This window comes from Dromiciops gliroides, chromosome 1, assembly GCF_019393635.1.
Source record: "Dromiciops gliroides isolate mDroGli1 chromosome 1, mDroGli1.pri, whole genome shotgun sequence".
Lineage (NCBI taxonomy): Eukaryota > Metazoa > Chordata > Mammalia > Microbiotheria > Microbiotheriidae > Dromiciops > Dromiciops gliroides.
Window position 1 is genome coordinate 274974423 of NC_057861.1, and position 9428 is coordinate 274983850.

The window sequence follows — 9428 nt, forward strand, 5'->3', positions numbered from 1 at the left end:
ACCAAAGATGAGATAGAGAACATTATGAAATGCAGAGTGGACCATTTTGACTACATTAAATTAAAAAGGTTTTGTACAAACAAAACCAATGCAAGCAAGATTAGAAGGAAAGCAGAAAGCTGGAAAACAGTGTTTACAGTGTTTCTGATAAAGTCCTCATATCTAAAATATATAGAGAACTTAATCAAATATATAAGAATCCAAGTCATTCCCCAATTGAGAAATGGTCAAAGGATATGAACAGGCAGTTTTGGGATGATGAAATTAAAGCTATCTATAGCCATATGAAAAAATGTTCTCAATCACTTCTCATTAGAGAAATGCAAATTAAAGCTACTCTGAGGTACTACCCCACACCTATCCAATTGGCTAATATGACAAAAAATGAAAACGATAAATGTTGGAGCTGTGGGAAAGTTGGAACACTAATGCACTGTAGGTGGAGCTGTGAACTGATCCAACCATTCTGGAGAACAATTTGGAACCATGCCGAAAATGCTTTAAAACTGTGCAAACCCTTTGACTCAGCAATACCACTACTAGGTCTGTCTCCCAAAGAGATAAGTCATATGCACAAAATATTTATAGCTCCTCTTTTTGTGGTAGTAAGGAATTGGAAATTCAGGGGATGCCCATCAATTGAGGAATGGCTAAACAAATTGTGGTATATTAACGTAATGGAATACAATTGTGGTATAAGAAAGAATAAGCAGATGGATTTTAGAAAAACCTGGAAAGACTTAAATGAATTGATGATAAGTGAAATGAGCAGAACCAAGAGAACATTGTACACAGTATCAATAGCACTGTGTGATCAACTGCGATAGACTTAACTCTTCTCAGCAATACAATGATCCAAGATAATGCCAAAAGACTGATGGAAGAAAATGCTCTCCACATCCAAAAAAAGAACTGTGGAATTTAAATGCAGATTGAAGTATATTATTTTCACTTTTGTTGTTGCTTTTTTGTTATTGTTTTTTTTATTCTTTCTTTTTTTTCCTTTTTGTTCTGATCTTTCTCTTACAGCATGATTAATGTGGAAATATGTTTAACATTATTGTAATTTATAACATATATCAGATTGCTTACTGGCCTCAGGAGGAGGGAGGGAAGATAGGATGGGAGAAAAATTTGGAACTCAAAAGATATCTTTACATATAATTGGAAGAATTAAAAATTAAATTTTAAAAAAGAAAGGACAAATAACAGCAACAAAAAATTCATTTTCTTTATTTTAACCCATTCATATGACTCAGTCTATTGGAACCCCATTCAGTCATCTAATGTAGTGGTCTAAAAATATTTTTAATTATGTGTCCCCCATCAGTAAAAGATTTTTAAGCACGAATATACAATATATGTATATTTTCATTTATAAATTAGGCAAGTAGGTGGCACAATGCATAGATCACCATGCCTGAAGTCAGAAAGACTCCTCTTCCTGATTTCAAATCTGGTCTCAGACCCTTACTAACTGTGTGACTATGGGCCAGTCACTTCACCCTATTTACCTCAGTTTCCCCATCTATAAAATGAGCTAAAGAAGGAAATGGCAAACCATTCTTTTATCTTTGCCAATAAAACCACAGATGGGGTCATAAAGAATCTGGCATGACTGAAAATGATTGAATGACAACAAAAATGTTTATAAATTATATGTCTATATTATGTTTTCTTTCTTCCTTCCTTCCTTCCTTCCTTCCTTCCTTCCTTCCTTCCTTCCTTCCTTCCTTCCTTCCTTCCTTCCTTTCTTTCTTTCTTTCTTTCTTTTCTGGCAGGGCAATGAGGGTTAAGTGACTTGCCCAGAGTAACACAACTAGTAAGTATCAAGTTTCTTAGGTCATATTTGAACTCAGTTCCTCCTGAATCTAGGGCTGGTGCTTTATCCACTGCACCACCTAGCTTCCCCCATCTATACTACATTTTAAAAATAATCAAAAACAAAATTTAAAAGATGATAATTAAAAATGTTTTTATTATTACTAATACTACTAATAGCTAGTATTTATACAGCTGTTTACTGATCTGAACCTTGCAACAACCTTATAAGGTAGGCGATATAATTATCCCCATTCTAAAGATAAGTAAACTGAGACTGAGAAAGGTTATGACTCACCCATGGTCACACAGATAGTAAGTGAGGCAGGATATGAACTCATCTTTTTTACTCCAAGTCTAGAACTTTAATAATTGTGCTCTCATTTATGTATCACTTTAAGCTTTGCAAAGTGTTATACAAACATCTCATTTTATCCTCACAACAACCCTTAGAGGTAGATGCCATTATTATTCTCATTTTATATATGTGGAAACCAAGGGATGCAGGGGCTTAAGGACTTGCCCAGGGTCACACCGATAGTACATGCCTAAGGCTGAGTTTGAACTCAGTTCTTCTAAGTCCAATTTTCATCTATTGTACCACCCAGCTCTCTAAAGCTTAAATTTTATTATGAATAATATTTTACTATGATTCATTATGCTTCATTATTTTTGAAACTCTTTGTTTAAAGCATTGTGATATGATAACTCAAAGGTTTGGTTCTAAGTTCAGTTTATTGTAATACAGTACTTAGTGCCAGTGGCTGTCGTGGATCAAACAAGATGCCTCACAAAGATAGATAGATACATAGATAGACAGATAGATGATATAAAAGCAGCTGATGGTTGGCTGCTCTTATTAAATTATGATACTCGCTTTTTATAATCAGTCCACCAAATATGCAATGGTTTAGGTTGAAACTCAACTAGTAAATTGCCATCCTCCCTAATGTTAATTAATTATTCTCATAAACTAAAGGTAAGGTCATTACAAATGTAAATGCAAAAGAAAACTACTCAGTTCTAACTACATATTCTCAACAAATGTACCTTGGACAGACATAGCAAATAGACAACAGCCTGAACTCTTTTAATTATCAAAAGCTTCTCATTGAAACAAAGGCCCATTTTGTTTATCACCAAATTTTTCCATCTAAGCCTGAGAATCATAGAATAATAAGATTTACATCAAGAAGTAGCGTTAGAGTGTATGTAATCCCAAACTGTCTTTTTTACAGAGGAGTAAACTGAGGCCCAGAAAAATTTAGAGAACTTTTTCAAGTTCACACAGGTAGTATCTGATGTGGGTTTGGAACCCAAATCCATTGTTCCTAATGCTGTAACAACATGTACCTGAAAAGTTGAAATTGAGAATTATCTAAAGGACAATGGAAGCATGCAGGGGTGGTGGTGGTCTTTATTAAGCATGTACCATGTGCCATACATAAACATAAATGCTTAGGATATGAGAATAAATAAAAACTAAGACAGTCTCTGGCCTCAAGGAGCTTGCAGATTAATGAAGACAACGCAGAAAAGGGAAAGGGCTTGATGCTGGTAGAGAAGGTAGCCCACCATGATTAGAAGTTCTAGAAAAGTATGAAAGTAGTGTAGTTTGTGAGAAATGGAGAGAAAAACTATTGAGCCCCCTCTTTAAATAGAGGCCCTGGAGCCCATGGCCTTGCCCTCTACTCATAGGGTCCAATCAGAGGGGCTACAAGCTACAATATGTTATAGATCAACAAAATGTTCAATGGCAGAAAAAAGTCGATCGTGTGGTAAAAATACCATGCTCCACAGGTATCTGCATACGATGTCAAGAGTGGAAGAGAAAGAACTATACCATGTTGAGTTAAATCCCTGGGGGCCACTTAAGGGTGATTGAAAATGGTTGAGGACAAGAGTCATGCTGGATGGCAACATATGGATGGGTTGTGGGATACATTACCTAGGTGATAAGAGCAGAGATGCAGAGGATCAGGGTCATACGGTTCTTCAGACTTAGCTTGATCCATGATCTTCTCTAAATTTATTTATTTGTTTGTTTGTTTGTTTGTTTAGACTTTTTCCCACCTTATGTGTAAAAACAAATTATAACATTGATTTTTAAAGCTTTGTGTTCCAAATTCTCTCCCTTCCTCCCTATCCCGCCCCTTAAGAATTCAAGAAATTCAATACAATTTATACATGGGCAGTCATGCAAAACAGCAGACAAAAAAATTTTAGAAAAAGGAACTAATAACAACAACAACAAAATATATGTCCACATGATCTTCTCTAAGCCTGGAGTGTTTGGCTTCCTTGTGACTCCTCAAAGAGAATGGATTCTCTGACCCTCTCCCCACTAAACCTTCCAACATGGAAATGACCAACTTGGGCTCCCTGGATCAAACTCATTTGCTTCTTCTACACTCCTAGGCACTGCTAGCCAGTCAGAAAGCAAAGACTGAATGGTGTGGTTTAGGTAATTCTGCCTCCAATTCTTTCCCAATTGCCAACTTGTCTGACTTTCCTATTCTCCCTTCCCTAGTCCTATATCACCACTTGCCAGGCATTTTGTTTTTCCCTCTGGTGGCAGCCCTGCCATTAAATCTTTTGGCAGTAAGTCTTCCTGTTGACTTCCCAATTAAGAAAACTATAGGTAGTAGTTAGATCCCTGTACTCAGAGTCAGTCAGAAAGCCCTGGGTTCATATCCTGCCTTGGACACTTATTAGCTATATAACCCTGGGTGAGTCACAACCTCTGCCTCAGTTTTCTCATTTTTAAAATAGTTAAATACAATGACTTTTAAGTTCCTTTCAAGCTCTAAATGATGACCTTTGGGGCAGCTAGGTGGCACAGTGGATAAAGCACCAGCTTTGGATTCTGGAGGACCTGAGTTCAAATCCAGCCTTAGACACTTGACACTTACTAGCTGTGTGACCCTGGGTAAGTCACTTAACCCTCATTGCCCTGGAAAAAAATAAATGATGATCTTTGAGAATGAACTTTCACTTTGGATCTCACACTTTCCATGTATATAAAAGATGCATGTTTGTGTTTATGCTGTTCTACCACATTAGCCTGAAAGGTATGCTCCACCCTCTCAGAAGAAAGGAAACAGGAATTGATCAAGTGCCTGCTTTGTGCCAGGCCCTGCACTAAATGTTTTACAAGTATTATTTCATTTAATCCTCACAACAACCTTGGGGGCGGGGGGGGGGGGGTTACTGCATACATTTTATAATTGAGAAAACTGGGTCAGACAGGTTAAATGACTAACCTAGGGTTACATAACCAATAAGTGTTCAAGACTGGATTTGAAATCAGTTCTTTCTGACTGAATCTAGAATCCAATGCACTGTGCAGCCTCCTCACCAATATGCATACCCCCTAGTACAGTGTGTGAGTTTTTGCTATCTGCCTCCTTTTCTCTCAGGAGACTTCAACTTCCCATTAATTTCTGTTCCAGTCAGCAGGTCCCACTGACCTTGCCCATGCTATTTCCATTACTAGTCTACCATGATGGTGAAAGATGTGAGAGTAACGGAGGAGACGAAAGCAGTAAGAGCAATCAGAGTGATTCTCTTTCACATCTTGGCCATCAGAAAGAACCCCTCTAAGGGCTAAGAGAGATGCAGCATGGGAATACTGCTGGATGGTATGAGTTTCAGGGATAAGCAACAGATTTGACAGATAGGACATTGGGGCACCAAAAGGAAGGGATGACACTGGCTTTGCTATAATCCTATACATCCTTTATGGGCAGCTAGGTGGTGCAGTGGATCGAGCACTGGGCTTGGAATTGGGATGACTCATCTTCACAAGTTTAAATTTAGATTTAGATTCGGACACTTACTAGTTGTGTGACCCTGGGCAAGTCACTTAACTCTATTATCCTCAATTCCTCCTCGGCAAAATGAACTGAAGAAGGAAATGGCAAACCACCCATGTGTTTCTGCTAAAAAAACACCAAAATCAGGTTACAGAGAGAATGAAATGACTAAACAACAACAAACATCCTTTAGGCCAAAATAGAATCCCAGAGTATTAGAACTGGAAAGGACCCCAGACATCATCTATCCCAACTCCTTTATTTTACAAATCAGAAAACAGTAGCTTCATACATAGGAAAGGGTTTACCCGAGGTCATTTAGCAAATTATTGTCTAAATTGGGACAAGAACTCACATCTTCTGACTCCCATTTGCTTTTCTCCCTACCCCAGTAGACCTATTCAACCCAGATTCCTCCCTGCCCCTTAAAACATGCCCAGACAAACCATACCTACAGTGGGAAGATAGAACTGTTAGAGATGGTCCAATTTTAGGTGTGTTAATTGCAAGGCATTAAAAAGTGTTAAATTTTGAAAAATACAAGTGACAAAAGGAACAACTACCTGTAACAAATCTACCTTCAAGGTGTGATTTCTTATAGCACAGTCCTCAGTTGATCAACAAAAATGAACAACAATGTGTGGGCAGCAGCAGAAAGCTGTTCTACGGGGTGATGCATTTTGGCTTTATGAGATCTGTCACACAGGGGTTTCAGGTTTCTACTAATAACTCCAGAGGGCCTTTGTAACAAATCTGAAAGCAAGCTCTCCTTTGAGAACTCTCTGGTTCTAGACCCAGACTCTCAGAAGCTCAGACCTATTCATTTTAAAAACAATAATAATTTCGTGAGCCAGACAATTTTGATGTCACTGAAAACAACATATGGACCCAAATTAAAATGAAAGGTGTACTGGGAAAGACTGGCAATAAATAGGAGGTTCAAAGAGATGCGTATAATTCAGAATAGTGGGAAGAGTGTTAGATTGGGATTCAGCAGAGCTGGAGTCACATCCTGACCCTGATGACTTTACTAACTGTGTGACCTCAAAGGCCCTCAGGAAACTGAGCTTCAGTTTGCTCCTTTGTAAAATGGGCATAATAAATCTCATGACAACCTGTCTCACCAGGCTGTTGTGAGACCTGTTTTGTCAAACTGGAAAAACTATATAAATGTAAGCTATCATTATAGAATTAAATTTAGTGTTGCCTTAACAATTCAAAACTGGTCATTCCCAACTGCCCTTTTGGACCTCAAAGAGGGCTTTTGTCATCATACCCTCCCACTATCTTCCCCTATAAATAAAAATGGTTATAGTTTATCTTTCTAATTTGGCTAACAAATGAAGCCTAATGCCAGAATTTTTCTTATGAGCATGAACAGAAGAGTTTGAAGGCAAAGGTGAAGAATGTTAGAAAGCTTAGGAGACAGAAAGAGGAGGGGGAGGGTGGTCATTGCATCCAGCCGTAGAAAACCTAATTCACTGTCACCACACCAATATGACTAGATTGTTCAGAGGAAGTCTTCACCTAGGCTGAGAAATACCATTTTTAAAATATCCTCCTAATTGGTACATTTGTGTACACATTGCCCGATTGAATTTTTTTTTTTTTAGTGAGGCAATTGGGGTTAAGTGACTTGCCCAGGGTCATACAACTAGTAAGTGTTAAGTGTCTGAGGCCGGATTTGAACTCAGGTACTCCTGACTCCAGGGCTGGTGCTCTATCCACTGCGTCATCTAGATGCCCCCAACCGATTGAATTTTGCATATTCATATGATTTGCCTGTAAAACCAAATTTATCTATAGCAGTCCTTCCCCCCCCCTTTCTTATCAAAAGTTCATCTTTGTAGCATCGTAAGAAAAGTTCTTTTCTATATCCATAAGTGGTACCCAGGCTGTGAAGTGTTTTAGGCTGGTGGTCATGGCAACCAGGGCAGTGGGGGAAAAACACTGAGATTTGGGGGGGGGGAGATTTTTCGAGTGATTTTTTTCTTGTGGAAATTTAAACACAATATTCCCCTCAGCAAAATCAGTTTGCCATATGGTGAACTGTGTGTGGTGATTTTCTAAGCTTGCAAATAGAGCTCTGCAAAACACAATCAACTGCTAAGCCAGTGCACTCCAAGCAATCGGGAGTTCGCTATTCCCAGAGGGGTCTGATGCCAACACTTCACAAGCAGCAAACAAACAAACAAGTCTCAGTGTTCCACTTTAAGACAGAAGTCAGATTTATAGAATGAGAGGGAGGGTCACTGATGTTTTTTCTAAAAAGGAAAAAAAAGAACAGTTGGTTTGCTGTATGTTCAACGGTACTGATGCCCACAAGTTCACCATCCCTCTAGGCTACCCTATGGCTCAGTTCCCTCCCTCTTCCTAACTGATTCTAGGATGAATGTGTCCCCAGATCCTTCAAATAGATTCATAAACTTATTTAGAAGAAAAGGACCTTGTCAGGGCTAATAGGACCTCAGCAAAATCTCCAAGGAAGAAAGGTTGGGCTTCAGTGTTTCCTCATCATCCTTTCTCCTATCCACCAATGGCCTTGTCTCAGCTTCTACCTCTTTGTCCAGTAGTCCCTCCCCACCCACCCCTTACCTTATTCTAGCCAGCCCTGAAAACCTCCCCTCAAATCTCCTGTTTACACTTCGGTATAAATGACCGGTGCAATACTCTAAGAATGACAGCCTAGCATAGAAGGCTGGCTGCAGAATCAGGAAGACTTAGGTTCAAGATTTGCTTCTGACTCATACTGGCCGGGTGATCGTGCACACATCACTCCACCTATTAGTACCCTAGGTAACATTGACAGACTATTAGTTGCAGAGAAGGTACCCAGTGAGTAAAGGGAAATTCTTCATCTGGTAGTTCCCTATACCAATGAAAATCACAGGTCCACGCCCTATCCAATGTCATGCCAAATGCATCAACTTAGATGCTGGTCATGTTCTATAGAACTCTACTGGCAAGCTCAGAAAAATCAGCACATACAAGTTACCATCTGGATCAACTGATTAAGTGAGGGAACTCTTGTGCTTGAATTTTCAGAAACACACATACACAGAGATGCACAGATACAGATGATGAAGGAGGATTTTCTCTTTACATCCCTAGTTACCTTGGTCTTCATATTTTCCCCTTTCAATGACTATGTATTTTCAACCCTTACTTATCCTCTGCTCTCTCCTTGCTCCTAATCAAGGCTTAATCTCAGATCCTTCCTTCTCAATGAGGTAGAAATGACTGATATCTCAAGTGATGCCACCTCTGTGGGGTATCTAGAGACTGACAAAGCTCTCAGGATAGAGTTTCAAAGGCAGGAAGGTAGCATAAGCCTTTCCAGGTCGCCCAAGTGACATTTATTTAGGCAGTCAGTACCAATCCCCTTCAATATGACACCACATTCAACCTGCACACCCCAGACTGCACTACCTTGGTGGAGTAAAAGATGTCACACAAGGGATGAGTCTGACTTAGCTTTATGAGATTCCATATACAGGCTCCTACCTTTTCATGTAATGATTGCTAAGTCACCAGCCTGAGAAACGAGCTCTCAGTATTTCCCTGAGCCCGTATGGCCACAGAACATTCATAAAAAGCTGGCCGTGGGCGCACCACCTGTAAGCAGTTATTGAGTGCTTCCCAGATGACCACTGATAGTTCATAAGACAGCTGTTCAGTGATCTCTTAAAGGCACAGGATCATGGCTGCCTTTCCCCTCCCGGGCACTATATCATCCACACAATTTCAGTAGGAGAGCACAGCAGGCCTGAAAACATAAAACACCATGCTGGA